At 31.3% G+C, this 14,272-nt stretch overlaps 1 protein-coding gene and 1 long non-coding RNA gene across 2 annotated transcripts in view; one reads left to right on the top strand and one right to left on the bottom strand.

Annotated features, from left to right (window-relative positions):
• LOC126883887 (vacuolar protein-sorting-associated protein 25) overlaps positions 1–14,272 on the top strand; it is a 199,290-nt gene that overhangs the window by 180,962 nt on the left and 4,056 nt on the right. The window lies entirely within an intron of this gene.
• LOC126883889 (uncharacterized) lies at positions 7,902–10,515 on the bottom strand. The gene is made up of 3 exons (XR_007697735.1): positions 10,369–10,515; positions 8,498–10,172; positions 7,902–8,425 (listed from the first exon to the last, which is right to left on the bottom strand). It is a non-coding gene; the product is annotated as an uncharacterized LOC126883889 (long non-coding RNA).

The raw sequence follows: 14,272 nt of genomic DNA, 5'->3' as shown, positions 1-14,272 counted from the left end.
TCCCGACTCTGCACCCCCCACTACTGTTTATATGTGCACGTATATAACGAATGGCGGGAAGTTTGAAATATAATATTACCAACCAGAGCAAGACCTACATTTATAAAAGTGTTTTGTTATTGTTTTTGTATAAGTGTTTGAACTATTTTAATTTAATTTTATATTAACAAATTTACATTTTACATTAATAAAATGCTTAGGATTTGAGGAACAATTTGGTGATGATGAAAGAATAATATATTTTTTTAAATAACTCTTGAACCTGTACCATACGAGAACGAAAAAATTTATGGAAATTTTTGTTAAGGTTTATAGTTTCCTTAAAAATACTGTGATATAATTTATATAAGAGCTGGCTCCTGGTTTACGTTATATAATTATTCAGTAATTATAAGTAACCTTCATTTCATGCAAAATGGAAATACATATTATGATATTTTTTTGCTTGATATTTATATCTAATGAAATTTTTTTTTAGGTACTATGAGCCTAATATCACAGATCAAGTTTTAATAACTTTAAAAACTTATATTAGGGGTTGTTTTTATATATGGTTATGGATGGTTTTGGTGGTATACCTACACAAAACAATTACTGAAAGATTTATAAAACTCATGAAGTTCTGGCAGATAACCTTGTTGTTAATATTGATCGAGAATATGTTAACACAGAAGATATTCCAATTATGAGTACTCATCTATAAACATGCTATAAAATACTATAAAATTTAACATTTATAATAAATATTTAAACCTTTGTTTTATTTCGTTTGGTTTATATTCTTGATACACTTTATGTTGAACAGCTCTTGAATTGAATATTGTAATTTTCAATCAGAAACGTATCCTTATAACAAATTCTAAACTGGTCCACAATGTCTGAAACATGGTTTGTTTATGAAAATTTATTGTTTTCACTGTGTTTGTTAACTCAACCGTTCTCTCCAGTTCTTTTTCTTTTGCCAGTCCCTTACTGCAGATTTCTTTTTTCCATTGCTTGGTCCACTTTATCTCTTCTGAAAGATCTTTGAGTCTGCCTCTCTTCCTTCTTCCTATCAATCAGGTTCCACTCTGTTATCCTTTTTATTAAACGTTTTTGTCTCTTCTCCTGACCTGTCCGTAACAGATTAATCTCTTCTGCTCTATGTAATCTTATATTTGAGTTGATTCCCATTCTTGTCTTAATCTCTGTTATTTGTTCTATCTCTTCTTATTACTCTGCAGCTTCTCCTTAATAATTCTATCTCTATTGCTCTTATTTTGTTTTTGGTTTTCTTATTTATTATCCAATTTTCACATATGTAAGTCAGGATAGGTACTTCTTGTCATGGTGCTATATGTTTTTTTGTTCAGTTGTCAGTTGCTCCTTTGTTTGATATTATGAAACCTGAATACTTTTATTTGTCTGTTTCTTTGATTACTCTTTAATTTCTTTGATTTATTGACCTTCGTCTACTTTGCAACTGCTTTATTTCTGTATTCTCCGTTGTTAGGTATTCAGCTTTTTTCGGTTTATCGGTATTCTTCCATTATTTGTATGTTTCTGTTCCAGTTTTTTCATGATAAAGCCGAGGTCATCTTCATCCTGTGCAATCACTATTTGGCCACCAGTAAAACTTAGCATATATACAGGTATTTGTTTCTTACTGGTATTCCCATTCCTTTGCACTTTCTTTTCCATGGTTTCAGGGTTTTTTACTGAAATATTGGTTATTTTGTCGTTTTAAAATGGACTGTCAATATATAGGTATATATCCCAGGCAACCAAACGACGTTTTTATAACGTAGATAACACGTCATAAAAATGACCAATTGACGTGTTTCTATGACGTAGTACCGACGTTGAAAATCACGTGTATTTGTCTCATCGATTTGACGTCATAATTGTGACGATTTTAAAACGTCTAAAAGGTGACGACTTTTATACGTCGGTAAAATCACGTCTTTTATGATTTCAAAAAGTGACCTCTTTCAGATTTTTTAAAATAGGTAGCATAAAAAATAGGTAACATGAAACCTATAGGTCTACGTCCCATGTGTCGCTGAAAATATACTACCATTAGTTTGAGATCGCTTGTGCATTAGAAACAATCTAACATTGATTCTGCATGATTGTACCAGCCCTCGCATTATAGAATTTTCACTATTTATATAAGTATACCCAGTGCTGTTTTTGTAACAATAGAGGTTCCGGTACGCAATGTTCCGGGGGTCTGGTGAGGGTTCATAAGGGGTGTCTGCCCCTGGGAAAACTTTTTAAATTTAGCCTCAATAAGGTCGTTTTAAAGCTATTTGGGAGCAAGGAAAAAATTCAAGAGTTTGTCTATAATTTGGTTGTTATTTTTATTTTTTGTCCCAAGAGGTGCCGGTACGGCGTACCGGTGCGTACCGTCACAAAAACAGAACTGAGTATACCTACTTACTGTGTCAAAACTGAAAAAACATACAAACTAATAAATAATTTATTAACAAGTTACTCGATAACACATAATTAGTTCATTAACAGAAAATAAACATAACCTCAAAGAGTTGTCAAGAAGAATACTGCATTAAACTAACTGACTGAGCAAAAACGAATACAAATCTCTTAATTAACACGTTTCTTCAACTAAATATCTAAATGAAAAGTCTTATTTTATCACACGAGACACAAACCACGTAAACAATAAATGATAAATTTCTTATGAAAATTATTTAACGAAATTGTTTGGAGTAATACAAACAAGCTCCTCCCAATATTGTGACGTCAGACTTAAACTGTTTGAAATGAAAACGTTTTTTAAACGTTATTTTAACGTCATTAATCTTACGTATTTAAAATCACCTACAAAAGACGTCTATATGACGTAATTTTCAAACACGTGTATATATTCAACCAAAACTGACGTTTCCCCGACGTTATATGACGTCAGTTGGTTGCCTGGGATATTATTTGTAAAAGCGCGTCATCAGTTTTTTTATTTTTAATCGTCTGCAATTCTTGAAAATTAATGCTCATTTTGTTGTTTATTTCTAAATCGGAAATATGATTTCCTGTCCAGAATTCATCTTTTTTAGGAATAAAAACAAATATCAAAACTCAATCAAAATAATTCACAATAATAATGGTTGAGACCCTCAAATAAGTAGGTACAGTTTCATTTCCAACAAAAAAAAGCAATCAAAAAGTTCAAACAAACACAGGAAAGGTCACATTTTCTTTAGCCATTTCAAAAAATATATCGACGGCCTAATTAACAAACCACGTAACTCACATTATCCTGATTTTACAGGAGCAACAAAAAACTAAATAACTTTGAAAAAGTAGTCCTTACTGACTTTATACTTTTTAAAAACACCATACAAATACAATATAAATATAATTCTAATAGCAGTATGATCTTTTCTTTGTATAAATATACCTAATATAATTCTTTATTGCAGTTGAGGAGTTTTTCCAGATTTAGTTACGGAGTTACGTGGTATTACTTTAACAGATAGGTGGATTGCAAACTTTAAATTAGGGAGTTAAGTGGTTTTAAACCCAATATTATATTAATTTGAACTACCTTCATTTGACCCAATGTTACAGAGTATTATCTACATAGGAGAAATAAAGTAAGGACAGTACAACTTGGATTGAAAACGTGTATTACACATTTGTTTAAAAAAAAAGACAAAGTTTTATTACATGGGTAAATTATCATAATTTGAGTGATAGTCTTTTGTAATACTCGGTTTCAGTTCTTGTAAATGTTGATATTTAGCCGCAGTAATTTTCAGTCTGTCATTGTAGAGTGGTTGAAAGTTAAAGTTAGCTTCAAGGAGCTCTCGAACTTTGTCCTGGTAACTGGTCAAAGATTTATTTTGATCTTGGGCTTTTCTTCTGGATTTTCTGGATCCTTCACTAACCTTTTTTTTTGGTATCATTATAATCTTTTGCCTTGCACCAGTTTTCTGCATAGAACAGATATAGATGAGCTTTTGATAACCAATTCGGCTCCAAGTAAAGTTTTTTTGAGCTCGCCTGGCAATAGTGTGATTCCCCGTTCGGAACTCAAAAAAAATTCTTTCAATGATGCCAATCTTTAGTTTAAATCGTGTTGCCTTGACATTATTTTTGCATTTTGTTTCTTTGCTGTATTCTCATTCTTCTTTGTTGGACTCTAATTCGTATTTGGCTCATCTATTAAGTCATCATCTTTTTCTCTGCTATTTTCAAGCCAGTTTTTGACCATCCACTTACCTAAATCCAAGGTTGACAGTAGAGGGACTACTCATAGTACCTAAAAAAAATTCGATTAGGTATAAATATCAAGCAAAAAAATAGCATAACATCTATTTCCATGAAAGGATGGTTACTTATACTTACTGAATAATAATATAATGTTAACCAGGAACCAGCTCTTATATAAATTATATCACAGTATTTTTTATGGAAACTATAAACCTTAACAGAAATATGTTATCCAATTCTTCCATAAATTTTTCGTTCTCATATGGTACAGGTTCAAGAGTTATTTAAAAAAAATATATTATTCTTTCATCATCACCAAATTGTTCCTCAAATCCTAAGGATTTTATTAATATAAAATGTAAATTTGTTAATATTAAATTAAAATAGTTTAAGTTCAAACACTTATACAAAAACAATAACGAAACACTTTTATAAAAAAATGTAAGGTTAGATTGCTCTTGCTCTGTTGGTCATATTATATTTCAAACTTCCCGCCATTCCTTAAACAGTAGTGGGGGGTACAGAGTCGGGAAATTAACCTCTCGTCACCTCAGTAAGGTTATAGACCAGGGCGCATCTGTAAAAATATTAGTACATTTGGACGTTGAGAGGTGACTCAAATTTTTTTGCAGAAATTGCTTGAAAATAAATCAAATAATAATATTTGAGTTATCCTCCCTCTCAAAAAGGTCCGGAACATTGTTTAAATAAACAAAATGTCAAAAAATTAAGGAAAAATTCGATTTTTTTCTTGGTTTTTTGATTATAACTTTAAAAGTATTCATTTCCGAGAAAAGTTGTACTGACATAAAAGTTGCGTAATTAAATTTTCTACAATATAGAATTAGTTAAAAATTTAAGAAATAGTCACCCTTGTTGCAAAATAGCAATAATTGTGAAAAAACATACAAAAACAAGTATTCGCATTTTACGTTTTTCAACCATTTATGCTACACTTAGGACCTTCATATTTCACCCTGAAAAATTTTATGATACAGTAAAACAATACTGTAAATTTTATTAAGATCGGTTCAATAGATTTTGCAAAATAAATTTTGCAATCCAGCTTTCGTAAAAAAATGCATTTTTTCAAAATGTTACAGGACTGAAAATAAAGCAGATAGCAAGTTGAAAATTTTTTCGCATATAGAAGTGCACTGTACCTTTCATTTGCAATTTTGCAAAATTAAAATCGCTTAACACCACGGCGTCAGGAATTTTTTTAAATAAACATTAATTATTGGTGCTACGCGCAGGACAGCGGATAGGTTGCTATGATTGGGCATTCCAATGACCTTTGATAATGATTGATACATTTTAATTTTTATGACATTTCGATATAAATAAATAAATTTGTTTATTGCAAAATAAAAACACATACTCTATCCTTTGAAATAACACTTTTATTAGCAAAAACTTTCTTTGTTCATATATTTTAACTTAAATAATAAAAGTTTATTATTCTTAAACATATGCAATTGTTTAAACAATATTTCACAAACAATAATAAAATTAGTTTGATTTTTGTGGAATTAAAAAATTAAAATGCAACAAAATATAGAGTAAGAAAATAATATATTAGATAAAGATTGGAAGAAATTTTGGTGGAAATCAACCTGTGTGAAACGAACACCGCTGTCCTGCGCGTAGCACCAAAAATTATTGTTTATTTCAAAAATTTTCTGACGCCGTGGTAATTAATCGATTTTAATTTTGAAAATTGCAAATGAAAGGTACAGTACACTTCTATAAGCAAAAAAAAATTCAACTTGCTATCTGCTTTATTTTCAGTCCTGTAACATTTTGAAAAAATGATTTTTTTTTGCGAAAGCTGTATTGCAAAATTTATTTTGCAAAATCTATTGAACCGATCTTAATGAAATTTACAGTATTGTTTTGCTGTATCACAAAGTTTTTCTGGGTGTAATATGAAGGTCCTCAGTGTAGCATAAATGGTTGAAAAACGTAAAATGCTAATACTTGTTTTTGTATGGTTTTTTCGCAATTATTGCTATTTTGCAACTAGCGTGACTATTTTTTAAAGTTTTATTCAATTCTATGTTATAGTAAATTGAATTACGCAACTTTTATGTCAGTACAACTTTTCTCGGAAATGAATACTTTTAAAGTTATAATCAAAAAACGAAGGAAAAAGTCGAATTTTTCCTCCAATTCTTGACATTTTGATTATTTAAACAATGTTCCGGACCTTTTTGAGAGGGAGGATAACTCAAATATTATTATTTGATTTATTTTCAAGCAATTTCTGCAAAAAAATTTGAGTCACCTCTCAACGTCCATCTCAAAACAGATCCGCCCTAGACTATTAGTTACCCATGGGAGAGATTAAATGTCCAGCAAACGACGGCACTGTTGCCAGATTTACCTTTTTCCTTTTAGCGGGAATTTTAAAATTAGTCTAATGACACTTTGGTTTTAAAAGAGAGTTCTGGTATTCTTAAATTTATAACCTTACTTTTACAAGTAATTAGGATTATTTTATTTACATGTAAATATTGAAACAAGTATTGTACTGTGTCCAGTGTTCCCAGACCTACTGAAAAATCAGTAGACCTACTGATCTCAATCCTCGTCTACTGATCTACTGATGGCATCCTTAAACCTACTGAAATACTAAAATACTCAAAATTATCGTATTTTAATAGAGGGATTTGGTAAATTTAACGAAAAATCGGTTGAATCCACAGATTTTTTGAGGCATCTGGTTGCCTTCCACCCCTAATTCTACTGAATTCTACTGATTTTTCGGGGCGACATCTAGTTGTCTATTATAAACTGATAGATTTTTGAGGCGACTTGATACTACTGAAATCTACTGATCTTTTGAAGCGACACCTACTGATCATCAAAAAAGTCATCTGGGAACACTGACTGTGTCATAATTTAAAACTCGTGTTGCAGTATTTTGAAAAAAAAATGAAGCTCAAAAGAAATATACTTATACAGTACAAATTATTTTTTAATGGGAATGGAAATTTACGATTTCAAAGGTGAAAATGTTGGGATAGTATAGATGGACACTTTTTTATTTTAGTATTAAGTGGTTACATAATTATTCAGAATATTAATAAAATTACTAGTAATTTGAATTAGTTTTAATATGTATTATAATAGTATTAATTCTCATCATGTACCTGGCTAAATAGCTAAGCGCTAAAGCCGCAAAATAAAAAAAAATTGAAAAAACATTCTTAGTGGCCTAGCACCTTTACTTTGCCTGGGGGCGAGGCGAGTTAATAAATTCTATTTTCTTATTGCAGTCATTTTGTGACGGCTTAAGAAGTTACATAAATGATGTCTTTAGGCTGTGCAATTTTAGCCGTAGAAAGACATCTTTATCACTTGTATTTACATGATATAGGGCTTTTCACTCAGTCATTTGTTTCGAGCTTCTGTCATGTGTTGTCTAACATTAATATATCTATGTCATATGTTATTGATATTGCCAATGATACAAACCAAAGACATATGATGTAGATATATTAATATTATGTGACACTTGACCGAAGCTCGAAACAAATGACAATCGATGAAAAGCCCTATTCAATAGGGCATTTCATTCAGTCATTTGTTTCGAGCTTATGTCATGTGTCACATAATATTAATATATCTACGTCGTACATTATTGGTATATACCAATGATGCAAACCAAAGATGTATGACGTAGATACATTAATATTATGTGACTCATGACAGAAGCTCGAAACAAATGACAATCAATGAAAAGCCCTATTGGCGTCTGCATATCAGGATCCGGTAATACTATATTATTATTTATCTATGATCAGGATATTGCTGGGTGTACACAAGTAAACAACACTTTTTTGATTAAAAGGTTTATTTCATTAAATCAAAACTTACATGGATACAATTTAAATAAGATATTTTTTCTATTTAAGGCAATATAATATAAGATATATATTTTAGTATAACTCTCCTACATTAACAAGCTTTAACACATTCAGTGGCCATGACGTATGGGTAGCATCACGAAGGTTTTACGGAAGGTACTGACGACACATAAGTTATGTGAGTAGTACTGTGTAACTAAATAAATGATTTAAGTATGTGGTACCAGCCAAGTGGAGCTTGTTCGAGATGGGCACCAAACATGTTAATCTGGTCATGCACAGAGACTTATACTATAATATGTTATATCTCATATTGCTCACTATTGTAATGAGTGAGCCTGCATACACAAACTATAATATATTATTATGGTTCTGTGTATGCAGGCTCACTCATTACTACTGTAGTGAACAATATGAGATGTAATATTATGAGATATACCTATTATATATTATGGTATAGCTCTCCATGAGTGCCAAGTTTTAAACTTAACTGATAACAACTAATGGATACCCTTTTATCCAAAATTTTATGAAAATTTTGAATGGTCATATTGGTATTAATTCCACAACCCCTTCCTATAACAATACGCCCATTGTTGGATGTTATTGCAGTAGTTCTACTGGAAATACTTACTAAAATTGTATGTATTTGCATCACTTAGAAGTCTACCCAAAAAGCTATTAATACTCTCTAAACCATCATTAATACATCTTGTATACATAATAGGATTTTTTTCAGAATCAGATATTTTATTCAAGATTTACTTACCATGCCCTATTTATGTGCCAGGCACTTAACAGTCTATTAGGAGCAATACCCATTACATTTGACGAGGCATTGTAAAAGGTGTCACTTATGCCCGATATGAAAACATTTGACTATACATATAATACCAACACAGACATGTATTTAAAAAAATTGGTAAATTAAAGTAGGTATCTTTTCTATTTGAAAATAAGAAAGCAGTACAAAATCCATTCCCAAATTCATCTTTTACTAATACTGTCATAAGTTCAAAGTCATAGGAATTGAGCCCATGAGTTCCATCGATTGCGATAAAGGATTTACCAAACTTAATTAACATTTCCTTTTGGCACAGTATTAAGGAAAATAAGACAAAAATCATAAATGTTAAATTCAGAATGAATATCCATTAGTATGCCCTGTTGTTTGTAAAATAATATTGGACATGAGTCTGTAAGCATTCAACCCAAAAATAAACACTGGTTGCATCGTCATTGTACATATACCCATCTTTCAAATCAATGCCATAAGAGAGTCTAATGTTTGTGATATCTTTTCTTGTAAGTAAGTTAATTCTTTTTAATTCGCCTCCTATGCTATTATGCTATCCTGAACAGTCTGAAGTTTACTAAAAAAGTAAAATATAGGTATAGGAGAATCAAACACACTAGTTTGAATTTGTAAACTGTACTAAATATTCATGAGTAATATTTAAAAAAGTGGTTTAGTGGTAACATTCTTGTTTTAAATTATATTGTGTATATCGACGGCGGAAAGGCAGGACCTCATAACTGAAAAATTTGTATAAAATGAGTTACTTCGGTTTTCGCTTTATAATAAGTGTATCAGCACCTATTAAACAGCTTTTAGAGCTGGGAAAGCCTTTTGGAAGCCTTCCGGAAACTTTCCCAGCTGTAATCGCTGTTTAATAGCTGCCGATACACTTATTCTAAAGCGAAAACTGAAGTAACTCATGTTATAAAATTTTTTCAGTTACTACTTTTCCGCCATCGATATGCAAATATTTTACTTACATTTTTGAAGAAAGTCTCAAAATAAACTTTGAAGAGATATTTATCTGATTTTGGTATTTATGTAAGTGCTCTATATCATCCTCGTGTCCGTAATATGTTTTAAAATAGTTTCAATATTTTTAGATACTATTATTCGACTAGTACACCAAATAAAAATTGCAGGATCCTTGGGATTTTAAAGCTCTTTCTCTATCTTGTTTTGTAAAATAATTTTTTGAGGATCACATACATATACATTCATAATAAGATGTTTCATGTTCTTGTACTCTTGTTCTCTTCCTGTGCCATCATCCATACAGTGCAAATCTAAAAAAACAACATAACAGGTGATTACATGGGCAGTTATACTACTTACAGCTTACTTTGTATCTAATCTATTATCTAGTATTACTCTATTAGTATCTACCTACATAAAACTATCTTTGAAATCTAAATTTTTGATATCAACATCAACCTTAATACCTACTTAAAAAATAATAATGTGGAAGTTACATGTACCTACCTAAAGTTTTTGAATTGCAATTTTATCAACTGGAAAAGACTGCAACATAATGAGTTTGAAATTATGACACAGCACAATATTTATTGTTTCAATTTACATGTAAATAAAATAATAATAATCCTAATCACTTGTAAAAGTAAGGTTAAGATTTTTCTTCTTCTTCTTCTTCTTCTTTATTTTTGGTTTCGCTGCAAGGCGATTACCAGCACGATTTATAAGCGATCTTGACGTAGTCTGGCTCTAAGCCATACCAAAATCGCTGACTATGCTCTTGTAAGGAAGCTTTTGATGAGGTGTGATGATTATAATTAAATGAGATTAATTGGGTCAGGTTAATTATGATTAAAAATTAAAACATAAATTAAATGACAAATAGCAACATAATATAACACGGATACATATAAACAGTTGAGCCTTGCAATTTGTAAGCTTATTTTGTTAATTGCTAGAAAACGCATTGCAGTTTATAAGCTTATTTGGTTAATTGCAAGAAAACGCATAATTACATTGACTGATTCTTCCGTTAAGGAACTTAGAATATTGTATATAGAGAGCGGTGTTTTGAAGTTCATGGAAATAAATTTTGTGTATATATCAAAATTAGGAATCACATTAATCGGGCATTCAAAAAAGATGTGGTTTAGATCCTCGAGACGACCACATTCACAAAAAGGATTATCTTTTATATTCATTTTATACAGATGTTGTTTTGTTAAACAATGGCCTGTGCGCATTCTAATGATGGTGGTAGTGTGTCTTCTATTTCTATATGGAAAATTTGAATACCAAGGTTTTGTAGGAAAGAAGTCTTGAATTGTTTTGTATTGCGAAGTCTTCTTCTGGACTAAAGATTTCCATTTTTCTTGGTACTCTTTTGTAATTTTTCCTCTGATGACTGATAGGGCATCCTGGGAATTCAGTTGTACTTCCATGGGTACATTCAGGTCTCTTCCTATTTTTGCCAGTATGTCAGCCTGGGTATTACCAAATATATTAGAGTGTCCAGGTATCCAGGAAAGGAGAATTTTGGTACCATTCTCATTGGCTGAAGATATAAGTTTCTTTGTTTTTAGGGCCCTTATATCTGCTGAAGCAGATATGTTACATGTTTTAATATTGGTTATTGCATTGAGTGAATCAGAAAATATTATAGCTTTCTTTAGATGTTTTGTAGTTGCGACTTCCACCGCTTGATGTATTGCTATACTCTCTGCTTTGCTTATGCTTAGAGCTCCAGGAAGTCTTGAGGAGAAATTATATTCAATACTCGGGATGCATATCCCAAAACCTACCCTTTCGTTGTTTTTTGAGGCATCAGTATATATAAAGGTATGGTCTTTCCCATATTGTTCAGTAGTCATAAGGAATTTTTCTTTAATCATCGGGTCATATTTTTTGATATTACAATTTAGAATTGGAAGTGGATTCATTAGTGTATCATAGTCTAATTCATAGCATGGAAAATTTGGGCTTTTGTATATTTTTTTAAAATATGGAAAAAAATATTCTAATGCCCAAACCAAGTATGGTACATTATGCCTTGTATAAAAATTAGGTTTGTTTATAAGTCTTTTACGTATTTCAATTAGGAGTAATATTATGGGATGATTCTCAATAATGATGATTTTACTTAAAAATTTAGAGGCTAACAATAATCTTCTATGTTCTAGGTCCATTTGGGCAGACTCTGCCAAGATTGCCAAATTTGGTGTAGACTTCATGCACCCCAAACATATCTTAAGTCCCTCAAAAAATACCGCATTGAGTTTGTTGTTGCATTTTTGTGATATTGGGTTGAATAGGAAGGAACCATAATCGAGGTGAGATCTGATCAAGGCATTAAAAACCATTAGGAGTGTTCGTGGGTCAGCTCCCCACCAGACTCTACATATTGCACGTAGGATGTTAATATTTTTCTTTGCCTTGAGTATAATATTGTCAACATGTAAGTCCCATGATAGATGCTTATGAAAAATTATGCCTAGAAATTTCACTTCAGTTTTTAGAGGAATGGCTGTGTTGTTGATTTTGATTTCTGTTAGATTATCTCTTCGCCTACCCTTTGTGAACCATACAGCTTCACATTTGTCTTTGGATAAGGACAAGTCATGTTCTGCAAGCCAGTGTAATGTGTTTTCCAATTCTTTGTTTATTTTACTTACCATGCTTTGGATATCATATCCCTTAATATACAAAACCAAGTCGTCTGCATATCCACATATTTTAACTTCATTATTGCTAATACAAAACAATTCTGCTATATAAATATTAAACAAAATGGTACTTAAGGGAGAACCTTGAGGTAGCCCCTTAGTTGCCATGAAAGGTCCCAAAAAGTCACCATCATTAGATCTTGAATATAAAAGTCTGTTCTGTAAAATTTTGAACACAATATTATTTATTGCAGATGGAATATTTAGAGGTTTTAGTTTGCTATAAAGTTTGTATATATTGACATTATCATATGCTGCTTTGATATCAAGAAAGATGGCCAAAACCGATTGGGAGGATTCAAAGGCTTCCACAATTGTGGAATGAAGGAGGGTCAAGTTGTCAGCAGTGCCTCTTCCTTTTCTAAAACCTGTCTGATGGTTGGTGAATGAACAGTTATGTTCTAAGGACCAATCTAGGCGATTCTTGATTAATATTTCTAATGTTTTAAGCACACATGAGGATAAAACTATTGGTCTGAAACTACTGGCCAAGAGTGGATTTTTGTGTGGCTTTAAGATATTTATAACATTATGGTTTTTCCAATCTTCAGGCAGGTTGTCACCATTTAGACAATTATTGTAGATATTCAACAGAAAATGTTTAGCTTGTAGTGGTAGATGTTTTATCATAAGGTAAGGAATGTCGTCCATACCTGGTGCCGAATTTTTTTTATTATTTACAGCATTGTTAAGTTCCCAGATTGTAAAAGGGGAAACTTGCTCGTTTATATCGTCAAGCTCAAAATTTGGATCAATAAAAACTGCAGACATGTTCTGTAGAATTTCTGTTTTAATGTTATCTGCGGGGTTATGAAATGTCTGGCCGTAATTTTTGTTATTTGAGAATTTTTTAACTTTATTCCAGACATAGGTAGTGTTAGATTCCTTATTTAATGATTCACAGAAGTTTATGAATTTATTTCTTTTTTTGATTCTGAGGTTTCTTTTAGTTTGGGCGATTATACGTTTAGCGTTTATATAGTTCTCTAAGGAAACAGATTGTTTAAAGTTTTGAATTGCCTGTTTGCGGCTTTTAATCCAAAGTGAACATTCTTCATCCCACCACGGATTTGAAGGTTTACCCTGTGTTCTACAGTTTTTATAGGGAATTGAGTTATCTGCTACTTGATTAACTACCTCCAAAAACTCATTGTAATTAGAGTTTACCGGTAAATCAAGCATTCCTGTTATCATCCCAGTGTGGAATGTATACCAGTCTGCTCTTTTAATATTTCTCATTTTGTATGTTTGTGTATAGATGCTATCATTTTTGTTAAACTCACAGTTGTTTATTATGACAAAGGTGGGGAAATGGTTGCTATTTCCACAATCTTGTATGACACCCCAAGTAGAACATAGAGCCATATTATTACTTGCTATGGCTAGATCTACAGCGCTAAGATTATTATTAGGAGGTTGAAACAATGTTGCTGACCCATCATTTAGGATAATTAATTCTTTATCAAAAATAAAATCATAAACATTTTTTCCTCCCTTATTGGTAGGACATTTATCCCATAGGGGATGGTGAGAGTTCAGATCACCTAGTATAATTAAGTTTTCTGTCGGTATGTTTTCTATTGTTGAGCTCAAGAAAGGAAGAGTTATGGCATTATTTGTATTGGAGTAAATGTTTATTATGTATAAGTTACCAATTTTTGTTGTTATGTATTGGATTTGGTCTGAGTTGT

The sequence above is a fragment of the Diabrotica virgifera genome, chromosome 4 (genome assembly GCF_917563875.1).
Source record: "Diabrotica virgifera virgifera chromosome 4, PGI_DIABVI_V3a".
NCBI classification, from domain to species: Eukaryota; Metazoa; Arthropoda; class Insecta; order Coleoptera; family Chrysomelidae; genus Diabrotica; species Diabrotica virgifera.
Note: the sequence above shows the minus strand (reverse complement) of the source record. Positions and strands in the feature narration are given on the sequence as shown.